The sequence below is a fragment of the Leucopleurus acutus genome (genome assembly GCF_964270905.1).
Source record: "Leucopleurus acutus genome assembly, chromosome: 3".
In the NCBI taxonomy this organism is placed as follows: Eukaryota; Metazoa; Chordata; class Mammalia; order Artiodactyla; family Delphinidae; genus Leucopleurus; species Leucopleurus acutus.
Genome location: NC_139145.1, coordinates 167,177,155 through 167,199,537, shown reverse-complemented (window position 1 = coordinate 167,199,537; position 22,383 = coordinate 167,177,155).

The following is a 22,383-nucleotide window of genomic DNA, read 5'->3' as shown; positions in this document are numbered from 1 at the left end:
GAGGAATTTCCCAGGAAACTGGAACTTTCCATGGCTAAAACTAGAAAAATTCTGGACATCCTGGAAGGAGATGCCCACCCTCTCTGTGGCAGGAAGGAAAGCTATACCTTGCATAGCTGAAACACACACACACACACACACACTCATGCATACACATGTGGGCGCACGTTTGTGCGTGCACACACACATACAGTATTCATAGGTCTGACGTTGAAATATTAGCTATTTTGTTAGCATCCTGAATATTCGATCAGGAAAAAATAAAAAGCTTTTTTTCCATGACAACAGTTTTCACGTAAACATGGTGAACGTTCCTAAAACCCGTCAGACTTTCTGTAAGAAGTATGGCAGGCACCAATCCCTCAGAACAGGAAGGGCAAGGACTCTGTGTGCCCAGGGAAAGCAGCATTATAACAAGAAGCAGAGTGGCTATGGTGGGCAGACTAAACGGATTTTCCAGAAAAAGCCTAAAATTACCAAGAAGATTGTGCTGAGGTTTGAATGCATTGAGCCCAGCTGCAGGTCTAGGAGAACACTGGCTCTTAAGAGATGCAAACATCCTGAACTGGGAAAAGATAAGAAGAGAAAGGCACAAGTGATCCAGTTCTCAGCTTCGTATCCTGTTTCATTCCAAAGACAATAAAGTCTTGAGATTATGTTTTTTTTTTTTAAAAAAAAAAGATGAAAAGATTGTAAAAAAATACTTTAGCTAAAATCTTATTCAAAGTTTGCAAATATATAACTGTCTGTTCTCTGTATAATAATGTGAAAACGATGATGGTTTTGTACTGTTGACCACATGAAACATACAGCACCAAAGTTTCTGAAGTGAAATGGAAATTGTATCATTATTTCTGCTTTTCAGAGTTTTAATGGTTCAGTAAAGGGCGATGACAGACTCCAAATCTCAGCACGTCGAAAAATTCTTTCTTCCTGAGTAGCAAAGCCCATCTGTTTTTAACCTGTGAGGGAGCTGCTGACACTTTATTAAGCTGTTGTTTTGCTTAAATTGCAGTTATTTAAAGTGACACTTCCCTCCACTCCTGCTTTCCAAAGTGCAGTAACCATAACTACTTCTTCTTTGGGAAACTGCATGTGGCTGTTCCTCCTTGATTAATACACAGAGTCAATATTTTTGCTTTATTTTAAGGCATCACAGCAAGTGGATGTTTTTCTGGATATTCACTTTTTCTTCCTTTATTTTCCCCCCTCCTCTCCTGCTGTAAGAGTAGATGCACTGACTATTCTATTTCTAGCAGGAGGAAGAAACCCATGTTTGAAGGAAGTCTTGTTTGCTGGTTATTTAAAATTTTCTGATCACAGCCTGTAGCATCTGTGTTGTTAAGCTGGATTTGATTACTTGACTTTTTTTTTTTTTTAACTTTTTTTTTTTTTTTTTGCAGTACGCAGGCCTCTCTGTTGTGGCCTCTCCCATTGCGGAGCACAGGCTCCGGACGCGCAGGCTCAGTGGCCATGGCTCACGGGCCCAGCCGCTCCGCGGCATGTGGGATCTTCCCGGACCGGGTCACGAACCCGTGTCCCCTGCATCGGCAGGCGGACTCCCAACCACTGCGCCACCAGGGAAGTCCGATTACTTGACTTTTTAGTGAAGAAAGCCCCTTCCTGAAATTTCAGCTCCCTTCTCTTTTTTTCCGGCTTCCTGGTTTCCTGCAGATCAATCTACCTTGATCTGGGCTGTAACTTGCATCCTCTCCTCCCCTCCCTATGGGGATGAACATTTCATACACAGCGAGAGGTGCTTTAAATGTCATGGTGTGTCTGACCTTCTGGATCTCAAAGGTCAGACACACACGTCTGTTAGAAACAGTTTTCCAAGGAATCATCAGATTCTAGAGTTGGAATCCCAGTTTCATGTTCTTGGTACTTATTCATGTATTCTTATTTTACATATTTTCTCAGTTTACTTCTAGCCACTGTATTCAGAAGAAAAATAAGAGATGTCAAAGTGGAGCGGCCTTGAGAAGATCAGAGAAGATAAGTCCTCTGCATCTCTGGATGTTTGGAGACTTTGTTTCTCTCCCTTTCTTGAGCTTCCTTATTTCCTTTTCATTTATCTACTAGTCAAAGCCCACACTCACTGTGCTGGTGGTGGAGACCTTTCCCGAGGGGGTGATTAGGGATGCTACAGGTAAAAGGATGAAGAGGAAGGACGTGAAGGCAGAGTTCTGGGAATCTGGGCATGTGAAGGGTGAAACTGGGGGTCTGGGACAGAACCCAGGAAATCTCATGGAGCAGAAGACACAGATTTCCAAGAGAATGAAACTCTTGTTGCACAGAGTTAAATCCCCTGAGTGTGTTTGGGGGTGTGAGAGTGAGTGCGAGCATGGTACTAGAATTCAATTGTACAAAAGAGCAGGGAAGACTGTCACCCAGAGAAACCAGGGGCCAGCAAAGTGAAAAGCCCCCAGACACAACTGTGTCGACTTGGAAAAAAAAAATGCAGAACCTAAAAGTTGAGAATTGTGTTTTATTTGGCAGACAAAACTGAGGACTTAAGCCTGGGACCCAGCATCTCAGATCACTCTGAGGGACTGCTCCAAAGAGTTAAGAGAGGGAGCCAGGATACACAGGAGTTTCTATAACAAAGACCAGGTAGTCGGAACATCAAAAGGTTACTGCTAATTAAGGAAAAACAGACATCTCAAGTTAAGGAATTTAGCGCTTTTCTGTGTATGGGAAGATGCAAGAGTCTGGGCTCACTGAAATCGTTCCTTTGATGTGCACCTCAGCTCCCTGGGGCCAGTATCCTGTGCTTTCCCATCCTAAGTCTCCTCAGGGGGCACTATTGGGGGTGGCTGCAGCGGCTGACTGCTTTAGATGCTGGGCAGCCTGATTTCATCCTGAGTTCCCTCGGGGCTCACCATCGGGAAGGCTGTAATGTGATGGCTTGATGGCTGCAACCTCCTTTGCTTACTGATATAGCAGGCAATAGATTTCATTCATGAACCAGACCAATGGACTTCTTATTGTTTATTCCTAATTATCATGAAGCCCCAATAACTCTTAGGTATAGTCTGTCAGATCTACCTTGTCACAGGTTTTACTTGTCTGCAATGGAACATTCTACACACGATTGGCTCCTGCGTGTGTTGAGAGGTGTGCAGAGTCTCCCAAATGTGTGGACCCCAGGGATGATGTACTTTGCAGGCTCAGGGTCCAATGGCAAGAAGACCCCCAGACCTCTGCCCACACATGCTATCCTCCTGGGCCTCCCTCTGGGAAGAAATGGGATGAAGAGAAGGGAAAGGCGGAGGTGGGGTGGGTGCGCGGTGGAGGAGGCAAGCCCCCACATTCGCTCTTTTGACCCAACCTCCCAGACTTTCTGAAATGACTCTAGCCAGGTTATCCACAGGGCAAGGCTTAGCAAGAGCTGAAAGGACATTCTTGTTACACGTTCAATCTCTCCTCTTGGCTTTGGCTGCAACTCCATTCATCTGGGCTACTGTAGACTCAGAGACTTGTTATATAAATATAACGGGAGACAACAGGTTGGTATAAAAGGCTTTCTGACAAAGTACAAATGCTGGAATCAGCTCTACTCTATTTTAATGGGGAAATGAGAACTGAAGACACTGCTTGGACAGAAACGGGGAGAAAAGACAAGCTAGAGATTCTAGGGATCTCAGTTAAACTTCAGGGATTTAACTATTTTCTCTTCATCTGGACTGGCTTATTGAAGTTCAAGGCAAAAAGTGACATTAAAGTTCCGCTAGTTCAATACAGTCATTCCACAAGGGAGAATCGCTGCCCCCAGGGGTTTAACGCCTTGTCAAGGGTCATCAGGCTGGTCCATAGTGGAAGCGAGTCTAGGACTAGGTCTCCTGATTTCCAATCCTGACTTTTTTTAAATTGCAACAGGTTATTTCCAATGTCCACAAGGACAATGAAAACTGCGGGCCAGTTTCCCTGCCAAAGCTCCGTACAGAGAGTAACTTAGCAGAGATGAGAGGGTGGAGGGTAATGATTTGGGAAGCTTTAAACAAGGATTGGAGATCATCATCTGTCATCAGCTGTCTCCTACTTCTACCTTGCCCTGTGAATCCTACCCAGGATCCTGCATCTGCAACTCCGCAGGGGGCTTAATGGGACCTTATTTGCAAACTTTCAAGTTTTCATTGCTTTAATTCAGGTCTAAACTTGATTAATTCTAGTTGGATTTTAAAAAAATTCTGATTTTGTATGAACAATTGTATTCTGCCTTGTCTTCCCCGTTCCTCTTTTTTCCAAGTTTCCTCTGTTAGGTTCCATTTTTCAAATTCAGATGGCGTCCATTGTTTTTGAACTTTTCCCAAGCCTTTTATCCTCCCCTATCTCTGTTGAGTTGCAGAGCCTCAAAACTTGACATAAAATGAACGGGGACCAGACTGCCATGGAAAGTGTGGAGAAGTTGCCCTTTCAGGTCAACATGTGTTCTTTGTTGGGTAATGGACACCGCTGAAGTGAGAACCCCGATATGGAAGGACCTCAGCAGTATTCTGTCATGTCATCTGTGGCAATTAGCGGTCTGTGCCTAAGGCTCTTCATCTAAGAATGGTAATAGCTGCAAATTTGATATTGAACTCACAGTGTTGTGAAAATAAAAAGTAGGTACTAAAACATGGTCATAGGTTTAAAAGTGCTGTACAGATATTAGATACTGTGTAACTGGACCCTGCATTTTCATTCTTTGAGAATCTCAAAGTTCTGCTGAAAAACAGGTAAATTTATATTTTATTTTAGAAAACAAGTTAATTTTTTCAAAAGAACTCATGTTCTTTAAAAATGAGATATCTACTCATTTCAGGCAGAGGAGAATGGTTCTTTTTTAGAATTCTCTAGTAATCCTGTGCTCCCTCAGAAAAGAATCACGTGTTGCAGTACTGGGTATTGCTCCGTGTTCCTCTGGATGCCGCAGCGTATCGAGTAAATTGGTAGAGTGTCATGGAATAGATACATGGCCGATTGGCTGGACTACAAATGAGAGGATAAACAAGCTGCTCTCAGTCTTCACTGGCCATTCCTTCCGGGAGCTCCCATTATGGGGCCATTTTAATGAGTCGCTCAAACCAGGGGACACGGTAGAGTAGGCAGCTGCAATTTGTGCCTCAGAAACATACCACTATTTTTAAATCGAAGTACAGTTGATTTACAACATTGTGTTAGTTTCAGGTGTACAGCAAAGTGATTCAGTTATATTTATATTCTTTTTCAGATTCTTTTCCATTATAGTTCTTTACAAGATTTTGAATATAGTCCCCTGTGGTATACAGTAGGTCCTTGTTATTTATCTATTTATATACAGTGGTGTATATCTGTTAATCCAAAACTCCTAATTTGTCTCTCCCTCCTATCTTTCCCCTTCTGTAACCATAAATTTGTTTTCTATATCTGTGAGTCTGATTCTGTTTTGTAAATAAGTTCATTAATATATCTTTTTAAGATTGCAAATATAAGTGATATCATATGGTATTTGTCTTTGCCTGACTTACTTCACTTAGTATGGTAATCTCTAGGTCCATCCATGTTGCTGCAAATGGCATTATTTCATTATTTTTTATGGCTGAGTAATATTTCATTGTACATATATACCACATCTTCTTTATCCATTCATCTGTTGACGGACACTTAGGTTGCTTCCATGTCCTGGACATTATAAATAGTGCTGCTATGAACATGGCGGTGCATGTATCTTTTTGAATTAGAGTGTTTTTCTTTTCTGGATATATGAGGAGGAGTGGGATTGCTGGATCATATGGTAGTTCTATTTTTAGTTTTTAAGGAACCTCCATACTGTTCTCCATAGTGGCTGTACCAATTTACATTCCCACCAATAGTGTAGGAGGGTTCCCTTTTCTCCACACCCTCTCCAGCATTTATTATTTGTAGATGTTTTGATGATGGACATTCTGACTGGTAAAAACATACCACTTTTGGATCACCACACTCAAAAACATTTCCAGGTTGTATGGGGATCATGTGATTTCAGAGGTGATAGAATCCTCAGCTCACATCCAATCCACTTTCATTTTAAAGTGGGGAAGACTGAGGTGTGGAGAGACTCAGAGCCCCATGTAGACAACAGAGCCTGTTGTCCTGACACCTGAGCCCATTTCCTGAGCTCTGTTCTGCTGATTTAAGGAGATGGTTGTAGCCTCTAGTCTGGGGATACAGGAAGATGATCCAGAGCAGTGGCTCTTAACCAGGGGATTGTTCACCTTCAGCGGATATCTGGTAACGTCTGAAGACATTTTATTTGTCATGATTGGATGGGGGAGTTAGTGATTCAGGGCCAGGGATGCTGCTCAACATCCTACAATGCACCGGACAGCCCCACAACAAAGCATTATCCAGCTCAGAGTGCCAGTAGTGCTGAGGTTGAGAAACCCTTTTCTAGAGAAGTTAACTTTGGAGCTGGGAATACTTGGATTCAAACCCTGGATCTGCTATTCTCTATCTTTCGGGGGAGGTTAATCAACCTCCCTGTGCCTTGGGTTCCTCATCTGTAAAATGGGCATCCTGATAGTGCCCATTGCATAGGATTGTCACGAGGGTTAAATAAGATGCTGCATGTAAAATACAGGGAGTCACACACAGTTGGCGCTCAATAAATGGTACCTACTGATGTTATTACACCTGCAAAACTAAATTGTCAGACTTAGATAACTACATGCATATGAGTAAAATCTAGTAAGGCTTTTGTGGTGCCCTTTAAGGCATTACAGTTTGGTAGGGCACATGGACCCCTCAGTTCTTCTTCCAGGACCCTAAGGATCCTGGAATGTTGTCTCAATTGCATATTAAGAAATAGTGATACTGACATATACTGAGAGCTTATTCTGTGACAGGGCTTCTTCTAATCCCATCATAAGTATTAGCTCATTTAACCTACATAACAGTTTCATCAAGCAGGCACAGCTTGAGACTTAAAGAGCTTCCTTAATCCGAACAGCATGTATTTCTTTAAAAATGCAAAGTTCTTAGCCAATATCTTTAAAAATATTGTATCCCTCCCATTTTCCCTATTTCTCCTTCTGAAACGATATTTTAGACATATGTTGGATCTTCTCATTTTATGCTATGTGATTCCTATGCATGCACACACAGGTATATGTATACATATATAGTTTTTTTTTTGTTTTGTTTTGTTTTACATCTTAATTGGAGTATAATTGCCTTACAATGGTGTGTTAGTTTCTGCTTTAAAACAAAGTGAATCAGTTATACATATACATATGTTCCCATATCTCTTCCCTCTTGCATCTCCCCCCCTCCCACCCTCCCTATCCCACCCTTCTACGTGGTCACAAAGAACCGAACTGATCTGCCTGTGCTATGTGGCTGCTTCTCACTATCTATTTTACGTTTGGTAGTGTATATATGTCCATGCCACTCTCTCACTTTGTCACAGCTTACCCTTCCCCCTCCCCATATCCTCAAGTCCATTCTCTAGTAGGTCTGTGTCTTTATTCCTGTCCTGCCCCTAGGCTCTTCAGAACCATTTTTGTTTGTTTGTGTTTTTAGATTCCATATATATGTGTTAGCATACAGTATTTGTTTTTCTCTTTCTGACTTACTTCACTCTGTATGACAGTCTCTGGGTCCATCCACCTCACTATAAATAACTCAATTTCGTTTCTTTTTATGGTTGAGTAATATTCCATTGTATATATGTGCCACACCTTCTTTATCCATTCATCTGATGATGGACACTTAGGTTGTTTCCTTCTCCTGGCTATTGTAAATAGAGCTGCAATGAACATTTTGGTACATGACTCTTTTTGAATTACGGTTTTCTCAGGGTATATGCCCAGTAGTGGGATTGCTGGGTCATATGGTAGTTCTCTTTGTAGTTTTTTAAGGAACCTCCATACTGTGCTCCATAGTGACTGTACCAATTCACATTCCCACCAGCAATGCAAGAGTGTTCACTTTTCTCCACACTCTCTCCAGCATTTATTGTTTGTAGATTTTTTGATGATGGCCATTCTGACATGTGTGAGATGATATCTCATTGTAGTTTTGATTTGCATTTCTCTAATGATTAATGATGAAAAGCATTTCTTCATGTGTCTGTTGGCAGTCTGTATATCTTCTTTGGACAAATGTCTATTTAGGTCTTCTGCCCATTTTTGGATTGGGTTGTTTGTTTTTTGTTATTGAGCTGCATGAGCTGCTTGTAAATGTTGGAGATTAATCCTTTGTCAGTTTCTTCATTTGCAAATATTTTCTCCCATTCTGAGGGTTGTCTTTTGGTCTTGTTTATAGTTTTCTTTGCTGTGCAAAAGCTTTGAAGTTTCATTAGGTTCCATTTGTTTATTTTTGTTTTTATTTCCATTTCTTTAGGAAGTGGGTCAAAAAGGATCTTGCTGTGATTTATGTCATAGAGTGTTCTGTCTATGCTTTCCTCTAAGAGTTTGATAGTTTCTGGCCTTACATTGAGGTCATTAATCCATTTTGAGCTTATTTTTGTGTATGGTGTTAGGGAGTGTTCTAATCTCATACTTATAAATGTACCTGTCCAGTTTTCCCAGCACCACTTATTGAAGAGGCTGTCCTTTCTCCACTGTACATTCCTGCCTCCTTTATCAAAGATAAGGTGACCATATGTGCATGGGTTTATCTCTGGGCTTTCTACCCTGTTCCATTGATCTATCTTTCTGTTTTTGTGCCAGTACCATACTGTCTTGATTACTGTAGCTTTGTAGTATAGTCTCAAGTCAGGGAGCCTGATTCCTCCAGCTCCATTTTTCATTCTCAAGATTGCTTTGGCTATTCGGGGTCTTTTCTGTTTCCATACAAATTGTGAAATTTTTTGTTCTAGTTCTGTGAAAAATGTCAGTGGTAGTTTGATAGGGATTGCATTGAATCTGTAGATTGCTTTGGGTAGTAGAGTCATTTTCACAATGTTGATTCTTCCCATCCAAGAACATGGTATATCTCTCCATCTATTTGTATCATCTTTAATTTCTTTCATCAGTGTCTTATAATTTTCTGCATACAGGTCTTTTGTCTCCTTAGGTAGGTTTATTCCTAGATATTTTATTCTTTTTGCTGCAATGGTAAATGGGAGTGTTTTCTTGATTTCACTTTCAGATTTTTCATCATTAGTGTTAGGAATACCAGAGATTTCTGTGCATTAATTTTGTATCCTGCTACTTTACCAAATTCATTGATTAGCTCTAGTAGTTTTCTGGTAGCATCTTTAGGATTCTCTATGTATAGTATCATGTCATCTGCAAACAGTGACAGCTTTATTTCTTCTTTTCCGATTTGGATTCCTTTTATTTCCTTTTCTTCTCTGATTGCTGTGGCTAAAACTTCCAAAACTATGTTGTATAAGAGTGGTGAGAGTGGACAACCTTGTCTTGTTCCTGATCTTAGTGGAAATGGTTTCAGTTTTTCACCATTGAGGATGATGTTTGCTGTTGGTTTGTCATATATGGCCTTTGTTATGTTGAGGAAAGTTCCCTCTATGCCCACTTTCTGGAGGGTTTTTATCATAAAGGGTGCTGAATTTTGTCGAAAGCTTTCTCTGCATCAATTGAGATGACCATATGGTTTTTCTTCTTCAATTTTTAATATGGTGTATCACAATGATTGATTTGTGCATATTGAAGAATGCTTGCATTCCTGGGATCAACCCCACTTGATCATGGAGTATAATCCTTTTAATGTGCTGTTGGATTCTGTTTGCTAGTATTATGTTGAGGATTTTTGCATCTATGTTCATCAGTGATATTGCCCTGTAGTTTTCTTTCTTTGTGACATCCTTGCCTGGTTTTGGTATCAGGGTGATGGTGGCCTCATAGAATGAGTTTGGGAGTGTTCCTCCCTCTGCTATATTTTGGAAGAGTTTGAGAAGGATAGGTGTTAGCTCTTCTCTAAATGTGTGATAGAATTTGCCTGTGAAGCCATCTGGTCTTGGGCTTTTGTTTGTTGGAAGATTTTTAATCACAGTTTCACTTTCAGTGCTTGTGATTGGTTTGTTCATATTTTCTATTTCTTCCTGATTCAGCCTTGGCACGTTGTGCATTTCTAAGAATTTGTCCATTTCTTCCAGGTTGTCCATTTTATTGGCATAGAGTTGCTTGTGGTAATCTCTCATGATCTTTTGTATTTCTGCAGTGTCAGTTGTTACTTCTCCTTTTTCATTTCTAATTCTATTGATTTGAGTCTTCTCCCTGTTTTTCTTGATGAGTCTGGCTCATCAATTTTGTTTATCTTTTCAAAGAACCAGATTTTGATTTTATTGATCTTTGCTATCATTTCCTTCATTTCTTTTTCATTTATTTCTGATCTGATCTTTATGATTTCTTCCTTCCGCTGCCTTTAGGATTTTTTGTTCTTCTTTCTCTAATTGCTTTAGGTGCAAGGTTAGGTTGTTTATTCAAGATGTTTCCTGTTTCTTAAGGTAGGATTGTATTGCTGTAAACTTCCCTCTTAGGACTGCTTTTGCTGCATCCCATAGGTTTTGGCTCATCGTGTCTCCATTGTCATTTGTTTCTAGGTATTTTTTTATTTACTCTTTGATTTCCTCAGTGATCACTTCGTTATTAAGTAGTGTATTGTTTAGCCTCCATGTGTTTGTATTTTTTACAGATCTCTTCCTGTAATTGATATCTAGTCTCATAGCATTGTAGTTGGAAAAGATACTTGATACAATTTCAATTTTCTTAAATTTACCAAGGCTTGATTTGTGACCCAAGATATGATCTATCCTGGAGAACATTCCATGAGCACTTGAGAAAAATGTGTATTCTGTTGTTTTTGGATGGAATGTCCTATAAATATCAATTAAGTCCATCTTGTTTAATGTATCATTTAAAGCTTGTGTTTCCTTATTTATTTTCATTTTGGATGATCTGTCCATGGGTGAAAGTGGGGTGTTAAAGTCCCCTACTATGAATGTGTTACTGTCGATTTCCCTTTTTATGGCTGTTAGTATTTGCCTTATGTATTGAGGTGCTCCTATGTTGGGTGCATAAACATTTACAATTGTTATATCTTCTTCTTGGATCGATCCCTTGATCATTATGTAGTGTCCTTCTTTGTCTCTTCTAATAGTCTTTATTTTAAAGTCTATTTTGTCTGATATGAGAATTGCTACTCCAGCTTTCTTTTGGTTTCCATTTGCATGGAATATCTTTATCCATCCCCTCACTTTCAGTCTGTATGTGTCTCTAGGTCTGAAGTGGGTCTCTTGTAGACAGCATATATATGGGTCTTGTTTTTGTATCCATTCAGCCAGTTTGTGTCTTTTGGTGGGAGCATTTAATCCATTTACATTTAAGGTAATTATCGATATGTATGTTCCTATTACCATTTTCATAATTGTTTTGGGTTTGTTATTATAGGTCTTTTCCTTCTCTTGTGTTTCTTGCCTAGAGAAGATCGTTTAACATTTGTTGTAAAGCTGGTTTGGTGGTGCTGAACTCTCTCAGCTTTTTCTTATCTGTAAAGGTTTTAATTTCTCCATCAAATCTGAATGAGATCCTTGCCGCGTAGAGTAATCTTGGTTGTAGGTTTTTCTCCTTCATCACTTTAAATATGTCCTGCAAGTCCCTTCTGGCTTGCAGAGTTTCTGCTTAAAGATCAGCTGTTAACCTTATGTGGATTCCCTTGTGTGTTATTTGTTGTTTTTCCCTTGCTTCTTTTAACATGTTTCCTTTGTATTTAATATTTGACAGTTTGATTAATATGTGTCTTGGCATGTTTCTCCTTGGATTTATCCTGTATGGGATTCTCTGTGCTTCCTGGACTTGATTAACTATTTCCTTTCCCATATTAGGGAAGTTTTCAACTATAATCTCTTCAAATATTTTCTCAGTCCCTTTCTTTTTCTCTTCTTCTTCTTCTGGAACCCCTATTATTCGAATATTGGTGTGTTTAATGTTGTCCCAGAGGTCTCTAAGACTGTCCTCCGTTCTTTTCATTCTTTTTTCTTTATTCTGCTCTGCAGTAGTTATTTCCACTATTTTATCTTCCAGGTCACTTATCCGTTCTTCTGCCTCAGTTATTCTGCTATTCATCCCTTCCAGAGTATTTTTAATTTCATTTATTGTGTTGTTCATCATTGCTTGTTTCATCTTTAGTTCGTCTAGGTCCTTGTTAAATGTTTCTTGCATTTTCTTTATTCTATTTCCAAGATTTTGGATCATCTTTACTATCATTATTCTGAATTCTTTTTCAGGTAGACTGCCTATTTCCTCTTCATTTGTTAGGTCTGGTGGGTTTTTATCTTGCTCCTTCATCTGCTATGTGTTTTTCTGTCTTCTCATTTTGCTTATCTTACTGTGTTTGGGGTTTCCTTTTTGCAAGCTGCAGGTTCGTAGTTCCCATTGTTTTTGGTGTCAGTCCCTAGTGGCCAAAGTTGGTTCAGTGGGTTGTGTAGGCTTCCTGGTGGAGTGGACTAGTGCCTGTGTTCGGATGGATGAGGCTGGATCTTGTGTTTCTCGTGGGCAGGTTCACGTCTGGTGGTGTGTTTTGGGGTGTCTGTGGCCTTATTATGATTTTAGGCAGCCTCTCTGCTAATGGGTGGGGTTGTGTTCTTGTCTTGCTAGTTGTTTGGCATAGGGTGTCCAGCACTGTAGATTGCTGGTTGTTGAGTGAAGGGTGTTGGTGTTGAGAGGGAGATCTCTGGGAGATTTTTGCCATTTGATATTACGTGGAGCTGGGAGGTCTCTTGTGGACCAGTGTCCTGAAGTTGGCTCTCCCAGCTCAGAGGCACAGCACTGAGTGCTGGCTGTAGCACCAAGAGCCTTTCATCCACAGAGCTCAGAATCAAAGGGGGAAAAAGTAGAAAGAAAGAAAGAAAGAAAGAAAGAAAGAAAGAAAGAAAGAAAGAAAGGGGATAAAAGAAAATAAAATAAAGTAAGGCAAAATAAAATAAAGTTATTAAAATAAAAAAATAATTATTAAGAAAAAAACTTTTTAAAAAAATTAAAAACAAAAAACAGATGGATAGAATCCTAGGACAAATGGAGAAAGCAAAGCTGTACAGACAAAATCTCACACAGAAGCTTACATATACACACTCACAAAAAGAGGAAAAGGGGAAAAAATAAATCTTGCTCTTAAAGTCCACCTCCTCAATTTGGGGTGATTCGTTGTCTGTTCATGTATTCCACAGATGCAGGGTACATCAAGTTGATTGTGGAGATTTAATCCGCTGCTCCTGAGGCTGCTGGGAGAGATTTCCCTTTCTCTTCTTTGTTCTCACAGCTCCCAGGGGCTCAGCTTTGGATTTGGCCCCGCCTCTGTGTGTAGGTCGCCGGAGGGCGTCTGTTCTTCGCTCAGACAGGACAGGGTTAAAGGAGCCGCTGATTTGGGGGCTCTGGCTCACTCAGGCCAGGGGGAGGGAGGGGCACGGAGTGCGGGGTGAACCTGCAGTGGCAGAGGCTGGCGTGATGTTGCACCAGCCTGAGGTGTGCCATGCGTTCTCCCGGGGGAGCTGTCCCTGGATCCCGGGAACCTGGCAGTGGCGGGCTGCACAGGCTCCCAGGAAAGGGGGTGTGGATGGTGACCTGTGCTCACACACAGGCTTCTTGGTGGCGGCAGCAGCAGCCTTAGCGTCTCCTGCCCGTCTCTGTGGTCCGTGCTTTTAGCCGCGGCTCACGCCCGTCTCTGGAGCTCCTTTAAGCAGCACTCTTAATCCCCTCTCCTTGTGCACCAGGAAACAAAGAGGGAAGAAAAAGTCTCTTGCCTCTTCGGCAGCTCCAGACCTTTTCCCGGACTCCCTCACGGCTAGCCGTGGTGCACTAACCCCTTAAGGCTGTGTTCACGCTGCCAACCCCAGTCCTCTCCCTGCGCTCTGACGGAAGCCCGAGCCTCAGCTCCCAGCCCCGCCTGCCCCGGCGGGTGAGCAGACAAGCCTCTCGGGCTGGTGAGTGCCGGTTGGCACCGATCCTCTGTGCGGGAATCTCTTCGCTTTGCCCTCTGCACCCCTGTTGCTATGCTCTCCTCCACGGCTCCGAAGCTCCCCCTCTCTGCCAGTGGAGGGGCTCCTAGTATGTGGAAACCTTTCCTCCTTCCCAGCTCCCTCCCACTGGTGCAGGTCCCATCCCTATTCTTTTGTCTTTGTTTTTTCTTTTTTTCTTTTGCCCTACCAAGGTACGTGAGGAGTTTCTTGCTTTTGGGGAGGTCTGAGGTCTTCTGCCAGCATTCAGTAGGTGTTCTGTAGGAGTTGTTCCACATGTAGATGTATTTCTGATGTATCCATGGGGAGGAAGGTGATCTCTGCATCTTTCTCTTCCGGCGTCTTCTACATATATAGTTTTAACTTTATTTTTGTTGAAGTAATACATATGTAATGCTTAAAAGTCAAATGCTTCTAAAAGACTTATGACCAGATAGAATAGTCCCTGGCTCACACTGGATTCCAACTCCCAGACACAACTGTTTTCAACTCTTTTGTTTGCTTCTTCTGACATTCACCTCTGTATTACTACAACATGCTGATGTTATTATTGATTTTTCAGATTTGGATATCATCTACTGATTTTTTACTACAGAAGATGAGGAATTAGCTCTCATTTACACCTTCTTTGTCATCACTCCCCTTTCTTCCATTATCTTTCAACCTCATCATGGAAAATTTTCTTTTTACCATCATATTTTTATTTTCCAAGAGATTATTTTTGTTCTTCAGTTGTTCCTTTTTTAATTGTCTCCTGTTTTTGTTTAATGTATGTGCTGTCTTCTCTTAAAACTCTGAAGATATTATACTTTTTTTTTGTTTCTTTTTTCTGTTTCTTCTAAGTATTGCCTATGTTTCCTCAGAGCCTCTTTACTTTTCTTTTCACTTCTTTCTTTTCTTTTTCTTTTCAGTACATAGAACTTCCAGTGAACTTTATTATTTTTTTATTTTTGGCTGCGTCAGGTCTTAGTTGTGGTACTCAGGATCTATCGATGTGGTGCGGACTCTTCATTGTGGCGTGCAGGCTTCTCTCTAGTGGTGGCACTCAGGCTTCTCTCTCTAGTTGTGGTGCACGGGTTCCAGAGCTCATGGGCTCTGTAGTTTGCAGCCTGCGGGCTCTCTCATTGAGGTACACGAGTTCAGTAATTGTGGCCAGTGGGCTTAGTTGCCCTGTAGCATGTGGGATCTTAGTTCCCCAACCAGGGATTGCACCCACATCCCCTGCATTGGAAGACAGACCACTAGACCACTGGACCACTAGGAAAGTCCCCCAATCAACTTATTAATCCTCACTCTTAATATGAAGCTAGCTAAAAAATTACCAGGCATTGGAGGAAAGTATTTTATATTAAAAATAGATGTTTTCTTTGGAGGTGTTCGGTCTCCCAAAGGGGATGTCCTGCACTTGACTGTCTGAGGGGTAGACAGTGGCTGCCGATGTTCTCAAACTCAAATGCAGAAAGTGTCCAGGGCTCATCTTGCAATTTGCAGAATTTTGCTGACTCGTCAGTTTTTAGCGTGGTCCTTGTCTATGATAGAGGTGAATTTTGCTGAGTCCAGAGTCTGTCTAGTTCAACTTCTCCTCAGAGTTTTCTGCTACGGAATGAGAGGGGAACTGGTCCCAACCTTTTCTCATTCAGTCTTTCAGCCAGTTCTGTTTGGAGTTCTACATGCACCCCTGCCCTCAGAGGTACCAGATCTTTGCAGCATGAATCAGCCTGCTTTCCAGCTTTGCCATTTTAGGTTTGCCAGTTTAGGTTTTAGCTTTTTCTGGGCTAAATGTTAACTACTAACATTTTATTACCGCACTGCTCTCCCATTCTGTCTGTGCTTCGAGTTTCCGCTTTCTTTTTTTTTTTTTTTTTTTTTTTTGGCTGCACCTTGTGGCATGTGGGATCTTAAGTCCTTGATCAGGGATCAAACCCATGTCCCCTCCAGTGGAAGTGCTGAGTCTTAACCACTGAACCGCCACGGAAGTTCCTCTGCATTCTTTTTACCACCACCACTTTAGGGGAAATTTCATGAAGGAGGGTGATAAATGTTTATATTGAAGGTGCCATGTTTAACTAGGAACCCCCTTTAAGGAATAACTCTTTGTCTCTCTCTGTGCTACATTCTGGATAATTTGTTTAGATCTAGAGCTTTCAGTTGGCTAATTCTCCCTTCAGTTTTGTCTAATCTGCTATTTAACCTGACCACTGAGTTTTAAGTTTTAATTGACATGTTTTTCTCCTCTAGATGTCCTATTTTAACTGTTAGAAAAATCTGCCTCTTTTTCCTCATGTTTTCTTGTTCTTTCATTATGATTATTTTTTGATCTTTGTTATTCTTTTTAACAGATGAACTTAAAATCTCTTAAAGATTCTTCTAACCTCTCAAGCCCTTGACTGGGCTACTTCTGTTTTCTTTCTTTTCTTTCTTCTGTTTTGGTGATCATTGAATCCCATTATGGTGAACCATTTCCTCTTCGGTTTTTTAATTTTGATAATGAGCTCATCTTTAGTGGAGATTTCTTTCTTTCTGTAGGAAGCCCATATGCCCTGAGTTATATAAACGTCTCTACAGAGGGTTTTTGCATCTGCTTCTGCTGGGAACCACAGGGGTTCACTTACCTGGGATTTTTTGTTGTTATTTGTTGAGATCCCTGTATTATGTGGATAGCATAAATTCATACTCCACGTCTATGTTGTGTACAAAATTACTGTTTTGATATCTCATAGGAGACGTTAATATTGTTTTCCATACAGATCCCCAGGCAGAGAGAAGTCTCTTTCACCTTCTTGGGCCAGTAGGAAGATAGTCCTTTTTGCTGTTTGTGCTGTTTATTCAGCTGCGGGATCTCAGCCTTCGCCCTGCTCCTTCTACACTATATTTTCTGATGCCAGGGCTGGGATTCTGCAAATCATATTTCCCTTCTGCCATCTTCCTCTCTTTCAGCTTTTGCCAATAAGGGGCTCAGAGTGAGAGTGGGAGGCAGAAGGAGAGAGAATAGACTTCCTGTTTGCTCACTACTCCTGAAGCATCACCTTGGCAATGGTTCATCATCCCAGTGATGGCAGTGGTTCTAGCTTCTAGCTTCTTCTCACACCACCAGTGTCAGCGTTACCCCAAGAAACACCAATACCAGCTGGGTTGCACACCTTAGAGCTCTGAATCTTAGGTCTGCACGATCTCTCCTCCAAAGTTCTACATTCTAATAACTCACTCCTGGACAAGAACATATGGGTCCAGATCAATAACCATGTGTTAAACAGCTTCTAAGATGGTTCCCAACCATCTCTGTCTCCTGGTCTTCATAGCCTTGTGTAAATCCCACCCCTTGAGCATGACCTGAACCTAATAAACAGACAGAATGTAACAAAAATGATGGAATGCCTCTTCTGAGGTTGGTTACAAAAGGTTCTGGCTTTCATTATGCCTACCCTCTCTCACTGTTTTGTTTGCTTGGTCTGATGGGAGCTTGTTGCCATGTTGCGAGCTGCCCTATAGGGAGACTCAGTGGCGAGGATCTGAGAGACACCTCTGACCAGTATTCAGCAATGAACTGAGGCCTTCAGGCCAACAGCTTGTGAGGAATGAAATATTCCCAACAGCCACATGAGTGAGCTTGGAAGCAAACCCACCCCTGGTTGACACCCTGATTTCAGCCTGGTCTTTCAGACCCTGAGTCTGAGGACCCTGCTAAGCCACATTCAGTTTCCTGACCTACAGAAACTGTGAGATAATAAATGTTTGTTGTTTTAAACTGAGAGGCTTTGGGGTAATTAGTTACACAGCCATATATAACTAATCCTACTCCATTTCGAATAACAGAATGACTTTATGATGGAGGCAGAAGGTCTACAAAGGTGTTGGGTTTATGTAGGGCTAGCAATTTCAGCTACTTCTAGCTCCCCAGGGTCTAAGACCCCACCAGTGTCTCCCCACATGGGCATTAAAACTCTGGCCCTCAGCTGGTAGGGCCCTTGTCCAAACCTGCATTTCTTTGTGTAAGCACCCTAACAGTTTCTGGCAGCACCAGAAAATTTCCCTTACGTTTGAACTTGACTATGTACTTTTAAAACATTTTGTAATATTTACCCAGGGTTTCTCTGCTTTTGAGGAAGAAATGGACATCCCCAGGTCTCTCCAATGCCAGAAATCCAACGTCAAGCAGAAGACTCTGGATATTCATACATAAAATCAGGAAGTCTCTGTATTTTAATTCTCAATATTTAAACAGATTGGTCTTTACCAGTTGTTAAAACACAAACTCTAATTCATAATATGAATGATCTCTCAGGATGAATGCCATTAGGGCAATCTGGTAGTTTAATTGCTTGCTCCCTGATGACTTATGACTTGGAACAGCTAGGAAAGTAGGGTATCAAAACAAATACTTGAAGGCCAAGGATAAAAATATGTTAATAATTAGTAACAGCTAGAAGCAAAGTTAATTCTCAGTGGGCCCATAATGCCAGCTATTTAATGCAAATGAACAAATGGCATTTTAATGTAAAGGAATTGAAAGCTAATATTCTAAGTTTCCAAATAAGATCAATAATTCAACAAACAATAATGTTTTGGAGGAAGGAATTTAGAACTAGAGCAATAACTTTAATTCGGAGATAAGTGAAATGCTATGTGAAGTTTATATTTGTGGATCCCGAATTAGACCAAATTAGAGTTAGGTGCACGTACATTGGAAGGAAGGGCTCATAAAGATGAAAAGTGCAAGCCATAGCTGATCACAAAGTGATAATATTGGTCTTAGAACACTGGATAATGAAGCAATCTTTTATTTCTTTGAAGGATTATGAGAGGTAATTCTGAATTAAAATGGTGTTGTTTTGGGAGTTCCCTGGTTGTTCAGTGGTTAGGACTCAGCGCTTTCAATGCCGGGGCCCCGTGTTCAATCCCTGGTCAGGGAACTGCAATCCTGCAAGCCATGCGACTCAGCCAAAAACAAAAAATTTATTTTAAATAAAAACTAAATAAAATGGTGTTGTTTTGAATGATTAGATCTTGTGTTTTAGATAAAAGTTTAATAAATGAACAGTGAAACAGCATTCCAATTTCTGTTATTGGGTTGCTCTGGATGAATCATTTTGACTTTAAGTATAAAAACACACCCCTATGTTCAGACTGTATCCTCACTGTGGCCAGGAGTGACAGCATTTTGTGCCTGCTTTGTACAGGATGCTGAAAAAACACCACTCTAACCTGGTAACTTCCATGTGTATAGTACCTTGCAGTCAACAAATGTTTCCCACACTTTCTCTCATTTGATCCTTTAAACAAGCTTGTATGGTAGGTATTCTTAGCCTCATTTGACAGGTGAGGGAATTGAGAAATTATGATTTGCCTGGGGTCGTGCAACTTGCAAATGCAGAATTTTCCCCTGGACCTCAAGCACATCACCATGTCCAGAGCAATTTCTATTGCCCTCCACACTCAGCTCCTTCAGGTGTGTCTGTATTTTTAACTCCATAATGCCTGGCAAAGCCAGATGAGCAGTCTCTTCATTCTGCAGTGGTTTTTGTTGTTGTTGCTGTTTTGGTATTTTTTTTATTTTACTGAAGTATAGTTGATTTACAATGTTGCATTAGTTTAAGGTGTACAGCACAGTGATTCAGTTATACAGGTATAGATTCTTTTTCAGATTCTTTTCCATTATAGGTTATTACAAGATATTGAGTAGAGTTCCCTGTGCTATATAGTAGGTCCTTGTTGGTTACCTATTTTATATATAGTAGTGTGTGTATGTTAATCCCAAACTCCTAATTTACCTGCCACCACACACACACACACACACACTCACACACACAACGTTTTAAAGTGTGTTGGATCCTCTGGCAGTTCTAGCATCTGTTTGTAGTGTTTTATTTTGAATTTGTTCTTTATCAGACAGAATTCTAATGCAATTTCAATGACAGTGGACTGTAAACACCTTCTTCTGTGGCAGGCTCTGTACTCTTCTGATCTGGGTATTATTTTTTCACTCCAATTTAAAAAAGAAAACACTTCTCTTGATGTATACCATGGTACAGAAAAATTCCACCCGGTAAATGTTCAACAATGAAACACATCCATATATTCAGTGTTCTGAGGAAGAAACAAAGTTTCCAACACTCCAGAAACCCCTCATGTCCCCTTTCAGTCACCACTCCCTCCAAGGGTAATTCCTGGGCTGACTTCTAACGGCATACATGGGCCTTGCCTGTTTTCATGCTTCTTATACATGAAGTCTCTTGTGTTCATTTGCTCAAAAATATGTTTGGGCGGCTCATCCATGTTGTAGAATGCAGTAGTAGGGTGTTCATTTTCAGTGCTGCACAATATTCCACTGTGTGGAATTTGTTATCTTATTATAATACTGTTATGATTATATATAAAATACTATATTTAATAGAGCATACCTTATTACAATGTTATTATATATAAAATAATATATTGTAATAGACTAGACAACTAATAGAATAGGCAAATATTCTGGAATAGCTCTATTTATCTATTCTACAGTTGACGGGCATTTGGGTGGTTTCCAGTTTGGGACTATTACTAATAGGCCCTTTGTGGACATTCTAGAACAGCTTTTATGATGAATATAGGTACACAGTTTGGGGGGGAAATATGACCCAATTTTTGGATGATTTTTTTTATATTCTTCCACTGGCAGAAGATAAAATATATAAAGAGTATAATTTTCCATCTATATATTTTATGCTGATAATCTAAATCATAATTTATGGAAAGTCAAGACCTCTGATAGCAAACATACCTCATTCACTTAGGCTTCATCAGTTTAAAATTTGTAATCATTTAGACTGGAACTCAAGTGATATTTCTTTCATTTAGCAAACACTTTCTTTAAAGCTAATGTCGATATTTCAATACAAGGGGCCAATTTCAAATTCAAGATCCAGTCACCAAACATTTTAGGCACTACATTTACATGTATAACTCATAAGATAATTGCAAGTGGATCTTATCTATAGATAAAAACAAGGTATCCCAGGAAATGTATTTTGCAATAATAAGCTTTGTTAGTAGGTCTGAGTTGGTGATACTTTAATATAACAGACAATTTCTTTTACAAGTAATACTACATTCTGTCATTTCAAATTATTGGATTTAGATGTGGCACTGTCCTAGATGAATGACTCTAGTGCATATATAAGCACAGAACACTTATCGGCATGTAGAACTGTTCCCCCAATTAATCAAGAAGGACACAGGTAATAAGGTAGTTCTAATCATGTTTAAATATTCATTGAGAGTTTGTGCCTAGAAGTCATGGTGCAAACTGTAAAGCATTCTGCCTGAGATCGTTATTAGTGATGGTTATATTCAGGTCCTCTCCCCTTCCTCCACCTCCTTCTTTCCTAAATGCTTCTTCTGCAGAGTAACAAACACGGAGTTGGGTCATTTCTAACCATTCTCACTAAAACCCCCTTCTGGTTTTTGCCTTTCTTTATTATCCATCCTCTTGACTTAGCAGAATCCTTTTCAGAGTAAGCCAGACTCTCAATACTCCCACCACCTCCTAAGAATAAAGCTTTTCTCCATCTGCTAATTGGGAAAAGTATCTGGGGCCCTGGGAGGACAGGAGAGGAGAATTAAAGCTGCTCTGAGGGGGAACTGGAGGGGACTTGGGAGGGGAGGGCACCAGGGAAGATGTTTCCAGATGGCATGACCTTTAGACCAAGAACCTGAACGGTGGGTATGTGTAGGGACGTGGTGGGGTATGATTTAGCCAGTGTGTTGGGGGAAGAAGGAGCTGTGTTTAGGACACTTGAGATGAACCAGGTAATGATTCTCCCCATTGGCTGCATGTTGGAACGCCCTGGTACAGCAGTTATCTCTTGCCCCAATGATGCTGTGCACCAAGTAACCACACAACCACAGTGGTGCACAGCACCTCGTGTTTGTTGCCTGTGCGTCTGAGGTGGTTGGAGAGACAATTCTGTGAGATGTGATTTAATAAAGTTAACCATATTCTTACAAACCCATGTGCACAGCCAGGGACTGCAAACCCTGCAGGAAGCACAGCGGGGGAGACGGCTGGCTCTGGACGCACACACCTGAGGGCAAAAAGCCTGGCTCCCACATCCAAGATGCATGGTCTTGGGTGGGGTATTTGTACACTTCATCTGTAAAATGGGAATAGCAATCATGCCCACTTTGTAGCATTTTTCTGAAGGTTAGATCAAGATAATGCATGAAGAAGCTGGGCCCAGAGTTTGGCCCATAGCTAGCACTTAGTAAGTGGTGGTCTGTATTAGATGTCAAGTTGGAGAGTGAAACTATTCACTGCTTTTTATTAAGTTCTCCTCTGTAAGTCCTTTAGAGAATTGGTCATTTAGAGCAATACCAATAACATTCATATAGTGTATTAAAATTCACCAAGTGCCTTCATACACCTTCTTTGATCAACGTAATAATCTGGGTGGTAAATAAGGATAAGAAAATTGAGGTTCTGAAATGTT